Source organism: Zootoca vivipara, chromosome 5 (assembly GCF_963506605.1).
Source record: "Zootoca vivipara chromosome 5, rZooViv1.1, whole genome shotgun sequence".
Taxonomy (NCBI): domain Eukaryota; kingdom Metazoa; phylum Chordata; class Lepidosauria; order Squamata; family Lacertidae; genus Zootoca; species Zootoca vivipara.
Genome location: NC_083280.1, coordinates 93,579,864 through 93,599,830, shown reverse-complemented (window position 1 = coordinate 93,599,830; position 19,967 = coordinate 93,579,864). Strand labels below are relative to the sequence as shown.

The following is a 19,967-nucleotide window of genomic DNA, read 5'->3' as shown; positions in this document are numbered from 1 at the left end:
TACAGAGTGTCTCCCAAGCTCAGCTCACTTTCTGCTCCTTCCTCAGTCGCTGCACTCCAAGCTCTTCTTCCACCCCGTCCTCCCCTACTTCATCCCCCTTGCCCAAAGAAAGAAGATCTTAAGAGGCCAACCCTTGGCCTGCAAACGAACTTCTTCATCTTTCCATGGCCTCCTGCTTCGCACAATCCTTGCAGTAGTCCTGGAGGGACTTGTCTCCTCCAGCAAATCAGGGGCATGAGAAGGCATCCGTGAGGGAACTGGCTGGCTGGGGCATCATCCTCAAGTTCTGCAGGCTCCTGACCAGCCTCAGCCTCTGAAGTCTGGTGCTGTTCTCCAGAGGCTGATTCCCTCATCCTAGTTATCCTCCTGTCACTTGGCTGCTAGGGCCATGACAGTATGATGGATAATTGTGTAATCATCCACTTATTCGGCTGACACATGAAGCATGTTGCAGTGATCTTTTATCCGTGCTGATGCTAAAGGTAAAGGGACCCCTGACCATTAGGTCCAGTCATGACCGACTCTGGGTTGCGCGCTCATCTCGCATTATTGGCCGAGGGAGCCGGTCTGGCAAAGCCGCTTCTGGCAAACCAGAGCAGCACATGGAAACACTGTTTACCTTCCCGCTATAGCGGTTCCTATTTATCTACTTGCATTTTGATGTGCTTTCGAACTGCTAGGTTGGCAGGAGCTGGGACCAAGCAACAGGAGCTCACCCCGTCACAGGGATTCGAACCGCCGACCTTCTGATCAGCAAGCCCTAGGCCCAGTGGTTTAACCAACAGCGCCACCTGGGTCCCTAAACAGTGGCAAATCAGCAGAAAGCAGATCAGACATTGTGGTGCATGCAGATTCCACATGCATTTGTAAAGGAAATGCTGTGAATCTTAAGAACTGTGGAAAGATTTAGAGCGGTGACAGATGACTGCTCTGTGTCAAAAAGAACATAAGAACAGCCTGCTGGGTCAGTAGCCATGATGAGAAAGTATAAATATAGGATTGGAGCTGTGAAATGGGGTGCATTAACCAACAAAGGCTGAGGTTGTCTCATTTCCAGTGAAAGGACACTATCACCCAAGGCTTAACGAAGTTAATGATGATAAAAGACAGGCCTAGATGCACAGGAAGATTATGGATGATGAATGAGACAGAGATGCCTTGATGGACAGCACACTCAAAAATTCACAATAGTACCATGTCCCATGCGAAACCTTTTGAAATCTGCAGCCAGACACTTTTCATGACAACCAAGCTGTGGCCATGAGAGATTTGTCTAAAGAAAAGAAAAGAAAAGAACAAGAACTCTGCACCTCTCAGCAACACTGACTATTAGGGGATAGGCAATTACAGGTTTTCTTTGTACAGGCTGATCTTATCCATGTCTACTCAGGAGGAAGCACCAATGAGTTTGGTGGGATTTACTTTTCCTCTGCACAGGCATTTGGGAATTGTCTGGGGAGCCTGTATGTTTAGGATTGCAGCCTTAGGCTGCTAATTGTAGTGCATAGATGGTAACAGTTTAAATTGTTTTTCATAGATGATAACATCATAATTAAGGAAACAAAGCGCATGGCTCCAATTATCTCAGAACAGTGCGTCCCTGTGCTTAATGAACAATGGCCAGATGAAGCGGTGAAAGCCAAAAATGTAATGATCCTCTTTCAGTTGGCCCAGATCCTCAGTATTTCCCCCCCCAACCTATCAACTTTTGTTTCTAAATTATTAACCTTGTCACCCAACTTCCCAAACTGTTCTGTCAATAAGTTGGTAGTTTTTTCTAAGTCTGAGTGCACCTGTTGTGTCAGGCTTTTCATTGACTGGGCCATCTCTCTCCTAAAATCAATATATTGCTTTGTGAGGAAGTCAGTAAAATCTTCTTTCCCCATTTTTTCTGTTGGTGCCTCCTCTTGTACGCTTCCACATCTCCTCCCAATAGAGGCTTTTCTGGTTACAGCTCCCATATTCCGTTTACTTTTTCCATATTTAGCTAAGAGTTTTTTCACACTCAAGGATCTTTGTTATGCTCTATTCAAGGTCACACCTGCGTTTCCCACTGTATTCAAAAGTGAAAGTAATATCCCGTTCCCAAACAACCCATAAAAGTTTGTCTTCACTACTTTTAGGCCCTCTTGCTGCTTGACAGAGAAGAGACAGAAACCAAAAAGAAAGAAAATAAAAAGACAAAAATACCAGTAAAAAAATAAAGGTAGCCAATATTAATTTATCACAATCCCCCTTTCCCCCAAGAGTTGTTTAGCTATTTAATTTGTACCACCAGATCCCCCCTTCCACAGAAAGCACACCTTATTGCTCAAAACAATTCACCAATAAAGTACCACCAAAAAGTGGGCAAAATCCATGCAAATACACCAATCAAAATATACTTCTCTTCTGCAGTTCTTTTCCTTTCTCAAACAGTGGCAGCGAATGAGAATTAATCTGGAACTTCTAATTGTAATCCAATTGTAATCCAGGATTGCCCAGAGCTTGCCGATCAGAAGGTCAGCGGTTCGAATCCCCGTGACGGGTTGAGCTCCCATTGTTCGGTCCCAGCTCCTGCCCACCTAGCAGTTTGAAAGCATGTCAAAGTGCAAGTAGATAAATAGGTACCACTCTGGTGGGAAGGTAAACAACATTTCCGTGCACTGCTCTGGAAGCTGTCTGCGGACAAATGCTGGCTCCCTCGGCCTATAGAGCAAGATGAGTGCTGCAACCCCAGAGTCATCCACGACTGGACCTAACGGTCAGGGGTACCTTTACCTTTAATCCAAATTGGAAATTTCAAGAGATATGCTTCCAAAGACGTCAGAGACTGTTGAAAAGTTGCTTGCTGGCAGATAATATTGCAATAAAATTCCTGGTCTTCAATAGCACTTTTAATCCAACTTCAACTCCAGCTGTTCAGGGTCTCTTCCCTTCCTGGGAGATTCCTCCCCCAATGAAGGTAGAGAATTGTCCTGCAAGCTTTGGTTTGTGCCTCCAAATTCCAGGGTTTAAGGTTTTAATTCCTGTATTTCCAAGCCTGCCAGATATCACTCGGTCTGTCAGATTGTATCTCTGCTCAGCTGTCAACTTGTATTTCAATGTTGCACTATTGAAGAACAACCGCATATAATTTTATCCAATATGTAACCAGAAGAAGCAAAATCTCTTATATTTCAAAATTGTTAAATAGTTTCCATTAGCTGCTACACGGTGCTCTGCTCCCATTCACAAAAAGTTCCCTTGCAGAGCCTGTCTGCAGAAAACGGAAGCTGACTTCCTTTTTTGCTTCCGTTTTGCCAAATCAGTAAACTCAGAACAAAATTCTTTTTTATAGGCTTAATTTGGTCTTTACCTCTAATTGGAAAGTCCACTGCTTACGGTGACAGTATGTGGCTTCAGCTGCAGGGTACGTTGAAGCCGTGAGCGGACTCTAGCCTCTTCCCCTTTCCCCTTCGTAAACAGCGAAGGGTAAATCGGGGTTGGGCGAGTTCTCCGATGCTCCGATGGACCCTTTAGACCCCCCACTTACCCGTGGGTTTTTTTCCAGGGGGCGCCTAGCCCTGGCACACACACCCCCAAATGCCCTTACAGCTTGAACCGTGTCGTCCCTTAAGTGGACAACACGGAGCTCACTGCCATTGCCTCCGCAGTGAACCGGAAGTCTCCCACACTGAAAACTTGAGCTCAGGGTTCATGCATGCAAGTGCTAGACATTAACTGGATATTTCAGCAAGAACTGCCTTTTGACATCAGATCTGATGTAAAAGCTTGGTGTTGTGCTTAGCAGTGGTTTGTGATCAGTGGACTAGAGGGACTAGGCTAGTTCCCTAAAAGGGTCTTGTTTCTCTCATAGTCACAGCTTTGGATTCAAACAGAATCCAAACATGGTTCTCAGATGCTGCTCTCTCTCTCTCTGCAGCTTGCTCCTTTTCTCTCTAGCTCACATCACTTCACTCTCAATTCCAAATTCCAGCTTTGAATAAATTCCAGAAAGTTGCTGGCTTAGAGATAACTCATGAACTCATGTGTATCTACACCCCCCCCCCAAGGAACAAAGCAGACTACAAAAGTTATGCCATCTGAAATTGGCAGTTTGAAATTTTATAGTTTTAAATATCTAGGTGTCGTTATCCCAAAGGAAAGAATGCGTAAGAAAAACCTCAAGTCTTTTATTGCAAACAGTGAGACGAGATTTATCGAGGCGGGATAAATTTCAGCTTACACGGCTTGGGAGGAATGCACTGTTGAAAACAAGACTGCTTCCTACATTTTCACTTCTGTTTCAAACTGTGCCCACTGGATTTTTAAAGCAAGGGTGCAGGCAATGATAGAATACTTTAATGGAGAACTTAAAGGGCCACCAACAAATAAAGCAACTCTTTCCATAGTGGTTAGAACAGCTGGTTTCACTATGAAGAGCCCACAAACTTAAAAGGACTCTGCTGATTGAGAACAAGACAAGTGTCCCAGGGGCGGATATTGAGAATGGCAGGCAAACACCCGCTGTTGCAGCCCCTGAAGAGCCTGGGGGAAAGTGAGGAGCCATTCTGATGAACCATGCTTATGACAGGGAACAAATTGGCCCATTGGTTCACCCCAGAGCCTCCCTTCCTAGGTTCTTTGAGATTTCTGGGTACACAGAGAATGAGGAGCAAGACTGGTTCATCAAAGGGAAGCCTTTGCCACTGCAATCATAGAATCATAGAGTTGGAAGAGACCACAAGGGCCATCCAGTCCAACCCCCTGCCGAGCAGGAAACACCATCAAAGCATTCTTGACAAATGCCTGTCAAGCCTCTGCGTAAAGACCTCCAAAGAAGGAGACTCCACCACACTCCTTGGCAGCAAATTCCACTGCCAAACAGTGGAACAGTGGAATCCTCAGAATTCAGCTGAGGATCTTCTGCAGCAACTCTCCTTAGAACAAGGGCATGCATGCTTACCTTGTTTGGTGGCGGGGAGTGTTTGTGGAGAGCTCTTGGTGAAGTGCCAGCAGTTTACAACACACTTAAAGGTAAAGAGACCCTTGACTGTTAGGTCCAGTTGCGGACGACTCTGGGTAAAGCTCATCTCGCTTTACTGGTCGAGGGAGCCGGCGTACAGCTTCCGGGTCATGTGGCCAGCATGAGTAAGCCGCTTCTGGCGAACCAGAGCAGCGCATGGAAATGCCGTTTACCTTCCCACTGTAGCAGTACCCATTTATCTACTTGCACTTTGACGTGCTTGCGAACTGCTAGGTTGGCAGGAGCTGGGACAGAAATAAATGATAAATTGCAAGAACTCAGGCCAAAAGAAGATGGGTTTCAAATAAATCTTCACTAGGTTTTATTGATGTGATGTGGAGTTTAAATAGGAATCAATCCCAATATTGAAGGCAAATAAAGGTAAATTCCAGTAAAAATCAGGACAAGGCCCTGTTTCAACTATTCTTCGTCAGCAAAGATTGGCAAACAATTTGAGCTAGCAAGGCAAACATACTTGGTACACTGTGAATCTTTGCTGACCGTAGCCACCACTGGAACACCACCACCTCATGTGGGGCTGGGATTAAAGGGTGCATGGCTGCTATGTCCCCACACCACCCTCCCCAAGCGGCCTTGCAAGACTCAGATCCAGGGAGGGTGGCACGAGAAGGGCACAACAGCCCCACAGCCTATCTGTAAGCAACTCCCATGGCCAGTTGCCCTGGAGTGTACAAAGGCAAAGAAAGTTTCTTACCGTCTGCTTTTTCTTCAATACTTACAGAGAGAGGCTTTGGAACACAGCCTCTTGGATAAGGGCGTTGTCCTGAGTGAATCTCTAGCCCACATCTCTCCCAATTCCTCATTCGTCATCATCATCTACAGGTGCTGCTAAGCGCCCTCTGTCTTTGAGCTCTTTGCTCTTCTACTTTTAAGGCTCGCCGGGTTCTGGGAGATGGAGGGTCTGGAATGCTTTCTAGTGACAATGTGTCAGCAGGGGCGTACGAAGTGGGGGCCGGAGGGGGCGGTCCACCCCGGGTGCCACTCTGGGTATGTGTGACAAGATGGCCCCTGCCTCCCCCCAGCTTTAGAGCGGCCGAGGGCACACATAGTCCATATGGGCGCCGCTCGTGCAGCATCTGTACAGGCTGCCGCTCTCATACACTGTCCGTACGGGCTGCCGCACGTGCGCAGTCCATACAAGATGCCACACATGCACACTCTGTACAGGATGCTGCTCACACGCGGCGGCCGTACAGGCTGCCGTGAGCGGCATCCCATATGGACTGCGCATGTGTGGCATCCCGTACAGACTGTGTATGTGCAGCATCCCGTATGGACTGCGCATGTGTGGCATTCCGTTTGGAGTGCGCACGTGTGGGATGCCGCACAAGCACACTCCATGTGGGCTGCCCCAACCTGGGTGCCAGAGAGGGTTCCTCCGCCACTATGTGTCAGCCAGCTGCTGCTCCGGCTCTGCCTGCTCCTCCTCTGCCATTATTTCCCAACTTTCCCCCTCATCTTCCTCTGAGCTGTCACCTCTCTCAAACCGCTGTTGTAATTCTGTCTTCCTCTTCCTCCTCCCTGGAAGGATCAAGCTGGGAAGGCAGTCTCCATCATTCCTCCTCTGCCCAGTCCCTGACACACTCCTTGCCACCAACGGCGAGGCTGGGATTGAAGGGCGCATGGCTGCTGCATCCCCTTCGCCCCCCCTCCCACCAGCCATCTGCGCAGGGGAGAGCCCAGCTAGCTGAGGGGACTTGGCAAGCATGAAGCAGGCACACCCACACCAGTGTGCACACAGAGTGGCCTGGCCTGCTGCTCCATTGGTTCCACTGACACCAGGTGAGGAGCACCGAGCTGGGCCATGTGTGGAGATGCCCCTCGAAAATCCACGCCCGGGGCCATGGCCCTTCTGGCATGCCCTTTGCCTGGTTCTCTGTGGCTTCACTTCTCACAATGAGAGAACCACCAGAAGGCCCCAGTGGAGATATTCCTTCAGGTATACAGGGCTGAAGGGACCCAGGTGGCGCTGTGGGTTAAACCACAGAGTCTAGGGCTTGCTGATCAGAAGGTCGGCGGTTTGAATCCCTGCAACGGGGTGAGCTCCCATTGCTCGGTCCCAGCTCCTGCCAACCTAGCAGTTCGAAAGCACATCAAAGTGCAAGTAGATAAATAAGTACCACTACAGCGGGAAGGTAAACAGCGTTTCCGTGCGCTGCTCTGGTTCGCCAGAAGCAGCTTTGTCATGCTGGCCACATGATCCAGAAGCTGTCTGAGGACAAACACCGGCTCCCTCGGCCTATAGAGCGAGATGAGCGCCGCAACCCCAGAGTCGGACACGACTGGACCTGATGGTCAGGGGCCCCTTTACCTTTACCTTTACCTTTATACAGGGCTGAAGCCATCTAGGGCTTTAAAGGTGGTCATGAGGTGGTCTTAGGCAATTCTCACTTGACCACAACCCCAATTTTCAATATGAGAATACTGCTCTGCCTTTCAGGGCTGTTGTCAGGATTCCTAAGTATGTGAAGCATTTTGAACCCTTGAAATATGCAACATAAACACTAAGAGGTACTATTAATTACTTGGTGATAATTGGACTGCATTATTAGCCATATTGTGAGAGGTGTTGTGCAGAAATTACCTTTCTCTCTCAGCACTAACCTCCCCACTTCAAAGGCAGATAAGACCTTTAAAGTAGCTATCTCTATAAATAGTCCTGATCAGTGCTATTTTCTCTAGAAAGAAGAGGTGCTGGAGCCCACCATGAACTTCTTCCTTGCTCTCTTAGAATGGCAATGGCACACACCTGAGAGGTGCTGGAGCTCCAGCTGGAAAAAAAAGCCCTGCTCCTAATTAACCCGTTTACTGTAAACAGACCCAATTAACATGTTACCTGGCAGGGATTCCTGAGAGCACTGGAGTGTGTCAGGTGAGGAGGGATAACCAAGACTCCAAGCCTTTTCTGATAACTCTGCTTCTAATTTGCAGCCCTTTGATATTTTTCTGCTGAGAGAACAGGCTTAGCTTCCAGGTTCACCATTTCTCATGAAGATTTCTTTGCCTTCAGTGGCCCTCTTAATCTGCAAGGAACTGAGGTAGGAAAGACTGGTGATTTTGTTTGGAATGCCGACAACTGAGTGTCATATTACAATGTTCTAGTAAATGTCTGTAAACATTGCGAGAGGCTTTAAAGCATTTAATTGCAGGGACTCGCTCTCAACAAAACCCACTCATCGGGATTTGCTGATGAATTTATCAACTGCTGGACTGATGAGCTGAAAGCATTGGTGGTGAGTAGTGGAAAACTCTCTGTGCTGCTTTCATAGGCGTACGAGATGCTGGTGCCTCGCCCCCTACAAAGCACATAACAATAACAACTGTGAGCTTAGCGGCCAGCTTGTATTATTTATTTTTTCTGGCAAGCAGGACTTGAGCTGGAAAGAAAAAGAAAGGGAGAGGTGTGGCTAGAAGGGGCTTGGAAATGATGACAGCTCCACTATCTGGGAGTGGAGCCTTTTCCTTTTTGGAGAAATGGCAAAGAGGCTACTTAGAGAAACAGTTGCTGTCTGTTCCGAAAGCCTATGGCACCTGCCAGAAGTGCCCCTCTCAAGAGAACTCATTGCTTTGGAAGGTAAGCCTTTATTTTCTGAAGACGGCTGGCAAAGGGTTGCTTTGGTGAGACTTTACCTGAAGGCTTGAAGCTGGAATAAGCTCACAAAGGAGGAGAGGGGGGAGATGCCTAGCTGCTGTGTAGCCTTTGGGATGCCGTCCCTTCTGGGCAGGAGGGTGGGAGTGGCCTTCAGTGACTTTTCTTGCACTGTGGAAGAGGCACACATCTGCTGGAGAAAGCTCTCTGGAAGGTTAAAAGCTTTGCATGCAAGATCTGAGAACAGTCAGTGAAACTGCGTTTCTTCATCATGATCAGACGGGGAATAATAACACAAGGAGTACAACTTTGCAACTAACTTGAAGAGGGTTACTACTATGAGATGTGGAGATAGCCTCTCTCTCAGATGACTTCCACATAGGCAGACAAATGCATGGTGCAGGATAGTTAAACACAACTCCATGTATGGGGGCAGTAAATCTTTCAGGTTGCTGGGGTTCAGAAACAGAGGGACCCGATTGTGTTGCGTCCTGCTTGTGAGTGACCAGGCACTTTTGACTGGCTAGTATTTGAAAACCAAAAGCTAGACTAGCTGGTCTGAGTAAGCAGGAACATTTTGATGTTCTTATCAGGAGAGGCAAATTGTAGCTGGGTAGGAAACTTGTTATTTACACTAATCTGAGAACAGAAGGTTTATTGCTAGGTCTCCATTTCCTCATTATGGAGGAACATTCAGGCCTGGTCTCTGGCTACAGTTCAAACAGGGAGTGCTTCATCTTCAGTATTATTACAGCCTTTTGACTGTTTTTGATAGAAGAGTACGGAATAAACATAGTAGATAAAGGCACATCTGATGATATACACACAAGGGGTTAGATTGCCAAGTCAACCTCTTTGCTAGTGAATCATGCAACAAAAGAACCAAAATGCTTTCCTTTTGTTTTAAATTTATGAGCATTAAATATACTATATGTTTGATTGAAAAGTGCCCCAGACTCTATATATGTACCTGTAGGTTAGCCATTAATTAGCATGGCTTTGAAAGGTGCTTCAGGATTCTCTTTTGTTTTATTATAACAGATTTACGTGGTTGAGATTCCCCCACTCCTGCTGCTCTGGAACTCATTTGCATAGTTGATCCTGATTAAATATTTAAAGAAAGAAGTTGGAGCATTTAGGACAGAGGTGAGAGGGAAGATAAGAGTAAAAATTGGGATATGAACTGTGTGTGAGAGAGTGTGAAAGAGAGAGAGAGCAAACTGGGCTTCTGGACAAACACTAGATGGGCACGTCAAGGGCCTTTAATAGCAAATGTCTGAGTTCCAAGAAGAAGTTATGCCAGAGTTCTCAAGTAAAGTATGTTGGTGGAATTCTTGCGTTCCAGGTCCATGAAGACATGTTGCGCTTTATTTTTTATTTTTTTGCTGTGAAGCAGGTTCGCTCTCCTAATTCATACCACAGCACCGCAAATGAGATTTCCTCCATCTTGACTAATTGGGAGAGAAGAACAAATTGGTTCCTTAGCTCAATGCAAAGCATCTGAACTTATTCCTGCAACCTTCACATTAGTTTCTTTACAGCCATCTTATGTAATTGAAACTGAGTATGGAAAAAAAGTGTGGAAAACACAGGACTGCCACAGAATATGGGCCTTTCTCCACACTAACTGTTTACAGTTGCCGGGGGGGGGGGATGTTTGGCTTTTTTTTTTTTGCATACTGCCACATGTCATTGTCCATTAGTCAGTTATTCTGGAATAATGTGCTCAAAGAAACCCTCCATTTATCTTCTACTGTCGTTCCCCCCCCCCCCAAAAAAAATCAATTGAAAGATCCAGAATGGATTCTCAATATTTTCCTTTGTACGGCATGTGCACAAGCACCGTCCCAATTTCTGCATGGAGCAGGTGGGGGCTGTTTGGGAGGTGTCTGTTCTGCATCACTTCCATCGACTGGTGCCAGCTGTCTGATTGTGACCACAGTTCGTAGGACAGATATGGGAGCGAAAGGCAATGAGACTGATTAAAAGTCTTGCCCACAGCAGCAGCAATTGCTTTGATAGATGAAATTTGATTACACAACAGCCAGTTTTGCCATGGCTCAGGCAGACAGTTATCTTCCATACACCCAAACGTTTTCAATTAGCAATAATTGTGCCCTGGAGTCACCTCATTGACTACAATACTGTCATTGGGTAGTATAGACACACCCAGTCCAAGATCTGTTGATAAAGTATTGTAATCCATCCATTTTATTTTGGAGAACAATATGCCTGGAATCTCTGTCATGCAATCTCATACTTAGCTTGCTGTTCTTCACTCAGTTGTAACCTGTTAAAGAAATCTAATACCTAGCAATATTTAGAAGAATTTCTACCTTGTCCAGCTCTCTGCTACATTTTTGGAGAGAGTGAGTTGTTCTGGAGTTCTGAGTTGCTTCATCTTTTTATTTATCTCCCTCTCTCCCTGGTCTTTCGTACGTCTTCCACCTTCCTTGTTGCTTAGTGCAGTCAATCCAACTTGCACTCAACCACTTTTGGTACCATTCATGGATTTATAACTTGCAGAATCCAGGATGTCTATAAACATTGTTGCTGTTGATGTCCGTCTGTCTCGAGACAGTCCGTCTGTCTCTTGGGGGGGGGGGGAAACTGTTGTGTTAGCAGCACTGAAGTGACCTCCCCGGGGCGCAAGCATGGCCAGTGTGTCTGGAGGTCCTGGGCTGCCCAGATGACAAGACCCCCCTCTTGTCCTGGCTGATGTCGTCCAAAGGAAAGCAGAGTAAAACATCTGGCACCAGCTTGGCTGCAGGAGTTGCCAGAAGGAGGCATACAAGGCGCAGTCCAGCCATCATGGGGAATTCACTTGGAGGGTTTACTAGTACAGAACACCAGACATTTAAAAGCACAAATTGTTAAGGGTGCTGGGAACTGTAACTCTGCAAGAGTTTCCTGAATTTTTTGCTAGTGGTGGGAGAATGTGCTAAAGTCAGGGCCGGCTCTAGGTAGAGCCCCGGTGGTGCGGTGTGCCAGGGCGCCGGGCTGGCAGGCAGGGCGCTGCGCGGCGAAGCAGGGCGCTGCGTGGCAAAGCAGCGCGGAAACCATGCTGCGCCCTGCGAGGGCGGGGGCGCCGGAGCGATCTCCGCCCCTCAGCGCCAGGGTGCCCGACCTGCTCGAGACTGCCCTGGCCAAAGTACCCCAAACCTGAGAGACTAAGCCTGTGGTTTAGAAATCTCTGCCCCAAGTGAAGCAGCCTGTAATAAATTGCAACTGTGGAGTATAACCTCTGCCATATGTATAGCTAGTTATTCTCCGTTATGTTGAGACATGGAGATTTGTATTAAATGCCAAAGGAATCTCCTTCCTTGGAAGTTTTTAAGCAGAGGTTGGATGGCCACCTGTCATGGATGCTTTAATTGAGATTCTTGCATTGCAGGCGGTTGGACTAGATGACCCTGCCATCCCCCCACCTTCCTTATGATGTTGTCATAGATGATAAAGATGTAATCTATAATGAAAAGGATAATTATAGAATTTTGGTGTAAAATTTAAAAGGTATAAACATGTTTAAGATAGAAAGAAACAATGTTCAGCTGATGATTATGAAATTGCCAAAGAGAGTATAAGATGAACCACAGTAAGGGGGGCTGAGGAGGTCAACCTACAATGTCAGAAAAGATGAATGGTTTTTGAACTATATATATATATATGGTTTTTTTTTAATGTTTAGATATGTTAATGTTTTTGAGTTTTTTGTTTTCTATTTTAGGTAATGCTGGGGTTGGTGTGTGGGTGATGTATGTTTTGTTGTTATATGTCAAAAAATCAATAAAAATTATTTTTTAAAAAAAGATGAAACAGAAATGAAGAAATCCTACAATGCTATGTCCATGGAAAATGTAGTATTCGTATTAATAAAGCTGGAGATTGACAAGGCTTCAGCTGAATTGAGTAGTATTACATAGTTGACTGGAGGTGTTCCACCCTTCCTTTGTATAAAAGGCAGAAGAAAGATCTGAATGGCAGGTGCTGCTTACAACTTAATGTTCATAATTTGGGCAGTATTGTTGAGTGTGTGCTTCCTTTTATGCTTCCTCCCCCTCGTGAGAGTTAAGGTCTAAATATGGTTGATGTCAGCTGGACTTAGCTTATTAAATATTTCTCCCCGGGGGAAAAAATCAAACTATTAATAGCTGTCCTAAGAATGTCGTTTTTTCCTATGTGTAAAGGCACAGCATAAGAAAACATTTTGATTTCGTCTTAAAGCAACATTTCTTCTCTTTGTACTCGCTGAAAGATAGAAGTGTCTGCTGCTGTGTTGAGATTAAGTAATTATGTTAAAACCAAGAGATCTTGGACTGTGTTCCTTGCCAGCATGGGTACTGGGCAGACTTGCTCAGTGTCAAGGAAGCAGCCCACCAGCTGAGAAAGGTGCCCCAGAACGGCTGCAGAGAGGGCTGGCAGATGCTGGCAAAGCCCCTTAGTGCAGTATAGAATTGGCAGGGAAGGTGGGGGATGGGTGGCAGTTTCTCAGCATAGGAAATACCTCCCGCCAAGAGGAACTGTTGTAGGTCAAACCACGCAGGAGAAAGGGCTCCCCCAAAGTCTGCTCCCCTTTTTCGGTGGGCCAGGCGCCCGGGACCCTGCAGTGATCCGGCGCGGGGAGTTGACTACCCCATCTGGCAGGAGGTTAATCTGCGCCGGTAGGGGGCGCGACCGTGGGAAATTTAATTTTGGCGCGGCCGCAGGGCCACGCCGGATCCTTGCCCTTCATCATTGGATCCTGCGCGGTGATCCTCTTTTGCAGCCTTTGGATCGAGCAGCCCGGAGTTCCCTGCCTGCGCAGCCTCTCCCCTCTGCCTCCTGCTTTGAGCATCCACGCGGCGCGAGGAGCAGCGGGCTTCAGGCAGCGGCGTTGAGTCCAGGCTGAAGTTCCTGCGATGGTGAATGACCCTGAGTGACCCGCGAACTTGGTGCGGACTGGCGTTGTGTTGTTGTGTCGGCCGGGTTGGGTTGTGCTTGTGTCGTGTCGTCCTGGGGTTGAAGAGGACGAATTCAGAGGTCCCTTCCTTCGCGGGTCCTCCGCCCCACCCCTGGGGTCCCTGGGGGTCGTGGGTCTTTTGCTGCTTGGCGGTGACTCTCTGCATTGGGTCCTGGAGAACTTGCAATGCTCGGTGCGCGCGAGTGTGCGGGTGCATTGGCTTGCTTTGTGTGCCCACTTCTTCCTCGCATCGCTTCTCCTTGGGCCGGCTTGCTTGCACCTGTGTGCCTGAGCTTAAGGTCCCGGCCTTGTGGTTGTCTGTGCGCGCTTCAGAAGGTCTGGGCAACTTGCTCATCTTGGCCCCCTTGCCTGTGTTTGAAGGCAGTTTGCCCCACCCCCCCGGCACCTCTTTTTGCGCGCGCGCTTGTGTGTGAAGAGGTTGAGCAGCAGGCTAGAGTGCCATTTACGTTTGTTTGTGCTTTGGCCGATGCTTGATCCCGGGTCGAGGGCTCCGAGCCTTCATTCTTCCTCGATCTCCTTCCTCTCCACCATTCTGTTGGACCACTTGGTGGGAGCTAGAGGCCCCCCCATCCCCCACGTGGGCCTGGCCCTCTGGCACACATCAACACCCCCTTTCTGCCCCTCCCTCCCAGAGTCTTGGCTTGGCCCTGATTTTATTGGGGGCCAAAGGATTTTAATTTGTGGCTTAGCTAGGTAGTTAGCAGACAGAGAAGCAGATAACTAATAATATTTTAACACGCTACATAAATAGCTAAAGGCCAGGCAGAGGAGCGAGTGATCCAGCCCATTCATTGTACAGTGGTACCTCGGGTTAAGAACTTAATTCGTTCTGGAGATCCGTTCTTAACCTGAAACTGTTCTTAACCCAAGGTACCACTTTAGCTAATGGGGCCTCCCGCTGCCACCACACCGCTGCCATGCAATTTCTGTTCTCATCCTGAAGCAAAGTTCTTAACCCGAGGTACTATTTCTGGGTTAGCGGAGTCTGTAACCTGAAGCGACGGTCTGTAACCCGAGGTACCACTGTACTGATAGTGGTGGAAAGGTGCTGAGCGTTATTTGTGTCTGGCTGCTGCTGTGGGGACCTTGCGATTCCTTGTTTTTTGGTGTCGGCAGGGCTGGCCCTACGGCCAGACTGGGGGGCGCCGCACTGCTGTGCCCGCCAGACAGCCGCGCTGAGAAACGGGGGCGGGGGGGCGGAGGGATCTTCGCACCATGGCGCCAGGGCGCCAGATGTGCTTAAGACGGCCCTGGGTGTCGGCATATACGGGGGTCAGTTTTTGGTAGAGGAATTGCTTAGAATTGATTCACTTTAGAGCTAGCCCCCCCCATTTAGTCAGGAAAAGAGACAATTACAGGGGTTTCATGTTGAGGTTTACTGTATTTCATTGATAAATCAGAGGATCCTGAGGCTGAACTGTCTCTGTGTCCCCCCCCCCATTTTATAGAGGTTGTTCCCAGTTAGTGTAGTCAATACTGAGCTATTTTCATCTGGTGGTTGCTCCCAGGTGGTTTGGTGGATGCTGCCAGTCAGTGTAGACAATATGGGACTGCACTCATTTGGTGGCTGCTGCCAGTCAGTGTAGGCAATAGGGAACTGCACTCATTTGGGCTGTGTACATTGCCAGTATTGGTACTGGCCAGACTTGTTCAGCCTGGCAAACAACCTGTTGTCTTTAGGGGTGTCAAGGAAGCAGCCCCCCACCATCTGAGAAAGGTGGCCCAGAATGGCTGCAGAGAGGGTTGGTATATGCTGGCAAAACCTAGTATAGAATTGGCAGGGAAAGAGGGGGAGATGGCCCAGTTTCTCAGCATAGGAAATATGTACTGACAAGGGGAACTGTTGTAGGTCAAACCACGCAGGAAAGAGGGGAAACGGACGGCTTCCCCAAACTGCAACAACTTCACTTTCCCCTTCCTTCCCTACACCCCCCTATTTTGTTGGCAACTAACAAAACAACAATAATCTGGGACTTGATCCTGGAAGAAGGAGACCTGATTATAAGAGACAAATTTGGAAGAGTCAGAGAGTCCAGCTCTGGTCCAGCTGGTTTCTCTGTGCAGCGTTCATGCCAGAGGCGGCCTGCCCTATTTCCCTGCCTGAGATGAAACAGGAAGGGGCCCTGCCAAAGCCTTGCTTGCCGGGGTTGTGCGGCAGAAACAGCTTCCAGGTTCTGGCTAAATCTTGTGGTGCTCTCACAGGACCTCATCAGAAGCTAGAAGCCACCACTGCTTCCCCTGCTTCTGCGGTGGCAGTGGCGGCCCCCATGGCAGCCCCCCTTGGATACTGCTGCCTGAGTCCACCTCATGGATGGCCTGGCTCTGAACAATGCATGACTGAAGTGCAGCTGGGAGACGAGGAGAAGTTTTGTTTTTTGGGAAGCTAGGAAGAGAAATGGGCTTTTGGTCACAGTCAACATTTATTGAGTGTCTGATCATAAAGTTGTGCTCCAAGGATATCCTACTGAGATCTCCTCAGTTTGGAGATGACTTCCGTGTCAAGGATGAGGTCTCTCAAATCAACAGCTGGAATGTGGGGTAAATATATGCCGGTTGATCAGCTCTAACATAGATTCCAGTTATCTACGTCATTGTCTTCAGAAAAGGTTTAGAAAATGGCAACCAAAGAGATCAAGGGAATGAAGCAGCTCCTTTATGAAGAGAGGTCACAGCTTTTCAGACTTTTTAATCTATAGAGAATGCAAGTAATATAAGTTATAAAATTATGTATGGCGTGGAGAAAGGAAAGTTTTTCTCCCTCTCATAATACTAAAACTTGTGGATATCCCATGAAATAAAGTAATTCTTCAAGCAGTGTAGTGATGGCCAACTTGGATGGCTTTCAAACAGGATAGGAAAAATTAATGGAAGAGAGAACTATGGACGGAGGTCGAAATGCTTCCAAACACCAGGAGGAGAGAGTGCTTGTGTGCTCGGATCCTGCTTGAGGATTCCTACAGGCAGCTGGTTGTCCTTTGTGAGAACAGCATCCTGCATTGATGCACTCAGGCACGTAGCAAGGGAGGGGCTTAGGGGGTAGGCCGCCCCTAGCTCCAGTCTGGCGGGGGCAGTGCGGGGGCAGCGCCCCTGGCCCGCCCCTCGCTGCCGCCGCCCGAGCAAAACAGCAGCGCCAACCCAGACAGACTGCGCATGTGTGGCTATGCGCAGTCTGTCCTGACTCGTCCTGGCGCGCACACCGTGATGTCACAATGCATGCACGCTGCGGAGCGACACCCCGCCCCCAGGGGGCGCTGCCCCGGGCAGCCAAGCAGCACCGTTTGCCACTGGATGTGCCACCGGCCTGATCTAGCAGGTTCTTATCCTCCTGTGTTAACTGAGGCAGCTCACATTATCTCCCTCATGGCAACACATTGTGCACAAAGACACAGTGATGCACATTGCTACTGACATTAGGATGACATGGATGTCGGTGCCTGTACCCAGAGGGTGGTGGCATCTGCAATGGCATCTGATAAGCCATACGTAAATTTCTGGCTTCCAATATGAGACTTTTCAGAAGTGTGAGAATCTCTCATTTTTTCCTCTCCAGCCAAGCAAAGAGCCTCTCTTCACTGATGTTTAAGAGGAAAGCATTGGTGGTGGTGGTGCGAGTCACATGTTCAGGGGAGCTAGGTGGAAGGACGTGTGGAGGAAGACGTTTGTGGTCAACAGTTTCACTATGTCTTCTGTTAGAGCAACTTCCGTAGTAGAAACTCTTGGCCTGGTTTTACTTCCAGACTTGCGGGCACCCAGTCACACAAGTTCACCAGCAGAGGGAATGATAAATAAAGATGACAGCAATATAAAAAGGGAATTATTGTCTGTATCTCACATTCAGTTAAAGAAAATCTTTATTTCAGCATTCACTTGTTCAACTTAAATGCATTTCTATTAGAGGTTTAGAAACGGTAAGTCGTCAAGGCATTTCCCAAAACACCTGAAGTATTAGGATTCTGCCTCTAGTGAACCATAAAGTAACACTAAGGGTTTTTCTTGGTGGGGTGGTATTTGTACTCTGATGCTGTTTTTCCACTAGGAAAAGCTGAAGAAGAGTGGAAATACTGAGCTCAGTCCCAGATAATTTTTCTTAATATGGTGGTGGTGGTAGGGGGGGGGGTTGAGACTTTGCCTTGTGCGCTTGCCAAGGATTGCCTGACTGAGGTTTTAATCATTACTGAAAACTAGACTCATTTCGTATAGAGATGCCTGATTTGGCCAAAGTGACACATGCCTTAGCTACGTCCTGTTTGGATTACTGTAATGTGCTCTACGTGGGGCTGGTAGAAACTTCAGCTAGCTCAAAGAGCTGCAGCCAGATTGTTGACTCGGGCTGGTTATAGGGAGCAGACGACTCCCTTGTTACAACAGCTTCACTGGCCTATTGGTCTGTTTCCAGGCACAATTCAAAGCGCTGATTATGACCTTTAAAGCCCTAGATGGCTTAGGTCCAAGCTATCTGAAAAAACTGTATTCCCTCCTATTCCTCCCTGCCTTCTGAGATATTTGAGGGAGCTAGACTCCAAAAACAGCATGCCTACAGTAGTTCCCCATGCCCAAGCGACCACATTGAGTCTATTCTTTGGAACATCAGCTCCTGCTCCGAAGCCACATAGGTAAAGGGTAAAGGGGCCCCTGACCATCAGGTCCAGTCGTGTCTGACTCTGGGGTTGCGGCGCTCATCTCGCTCTATAGGCCGAGGGAGCCAGCGTTTGTCTGCAGACAGCTTCCAGGTCATGTGGCCAGCATGACAAAGCTGCTTCTGGCGGACCAGAGCAGCGCACGGAAACGCCGTTTACCTTCCCGCCAGAGCGGTCCCTATTTATCTACTTGCACTTTGATGTGCTTTCGAACTGCTAGGTGGGCAGGAGCTGGGACCGAGCAACAGGAGCTCACCCCGTCGCAGGGATTCGAACCGACGACCTTCTGATCAGCAAGCCCTAGACTCTGTGGTTTAACCCACAGCGCCACCTGGGTCCTACAACTGTGCCACAACTGTGTGATTTGAGCTAAATGCTTTATTGAGGACAAATTCTATGTGATCTGCTCTTAATGACACCTTGTTGAATATTGTTGGCATCCGTATGTCTCGAGAGACAATGGAGTGTGCCTCCAGGAGTGAAGTCAAACTTCTGGAGAATCACAGTGCATCGGGTACAGATTTTTCCTCAGGGCTTACTCCCCAAGCCTTTCTCTTGAATTAGACTTGTTGCAAAGCGGTGGAGGTTGAGGATCAGAGTTTTCCTTCTCCTAGATGGGCTCCCTACCCAGGTGGACGAACCCCATCTGCCCACTTTTGAACAGAGCTGCTTCTTATCTCCCTATGGCTTGACTGGTGATTTTGGTCATTCATAAAAGTACATCATGTGGAAGACAGGAGGGAGAGGGATCATAGTTGCATCCATAGTTTGTGACAGGGGAAAGAGAGTATTACGGGAAGAGTGAGATCACACATGCTTATCCATCTTCTCTGGTACAGTGGCTTAGTGGTTTGAGCGCTTCTCAAACTCTCCTCAGGCCTTAAAGAGAAGACCTTGAAGAAAACTCCACCACCTGACAGAGAGAAGGTGCTCCCTTGCAGACAGGTTGGGGAGGTAAAGAGTTCCCTGCAAAGAGAGAGAGTAAACCACCGACTGAGACAGGCTCCCAGGTGCAGATCTGTGGGCGTTTTTAATAAGCATATCTTCTGCACCCATGTAATGTCTTTGAGTTTGCAACAGGAAACCACTGTATTTGCAGCAACTATGTTTGCTTTATGACGTGCGGTTACCGGGGATGTGCCAACCTGCCAGTTGTTTTTCATTTTCTCCTTCCTTAGTTCAGTTCTCCCCACATTTCCACATCAGTTTAGAATTTTAACACTGTTTTAAGATTACTACAAAAAACAGTTTCCCCCCCTGCAGAGTAGACACCAGATGATCACAAACTAAGGGTTTTGTTTGGCCATTTAGATGAGTTCACAAGTGGATGTTTTTAAAGACCACCTTTTGACAGTAGAAGGCACTTGTTAAGTAATTAAAGTAGGACTGTAATAAGTTAGATTTTAAAATGTACTTGGCTAAAACTCTGCTCCCAATTAGTCAGGCAGCCAACTTAATTATTTTACTTCACATTATCATATCCTTTTTAGCCCATCAGAGATCAGAAATAGGGAGGACTTATGCAGAAGGAGAGCACTGTGTTGTTTTTTAAAGTCTTCACTGGAAGAAGTCATTTACAATGTGAGTCTTCCGTTGAGTATAAAGTTGCTGACAGGTGGAAGAACTTGAGCTGAAACAGGCTAGAATTTTGTGCTTTTGGAAGGCACCAGACACCCATGCAAAGACTGCGTGATGAAGCAGGGCTATCCCTCCATCAGTAAAATATGATTTATATTGACAGAGGCATCCTATAAAACAGGGATGTCCAACTCC

General features: G+C 47.6%; 1 protein-coding gene across 11 annotated transcripts in view; it reads left to right on the top strand.

Moving 5' to 3' along the window:
- Positions 1-7,680: 7,680 nt before the first annotated feature.
- Positions 7,681-19,967, top strand: part of A4GALT (alpha 1,4-galactosyltransferase (P blood group)) — a 41,728-nt gene continuing 29,441 nt past the window's right edge. For 2 of the 11 annotated variants that reach the window (XM_035137902.2, XM_035137898.2), the window contains exon 1: positions 9,752-13,498. The gene's annotated coding sequence lies outside the window, so the exon portion shown is untranslated. The other 9 variants (XM_035137901.2, XM_035137895.2, XM_035137887.2 and 6 more) reach the window with 8 other exon arrangements.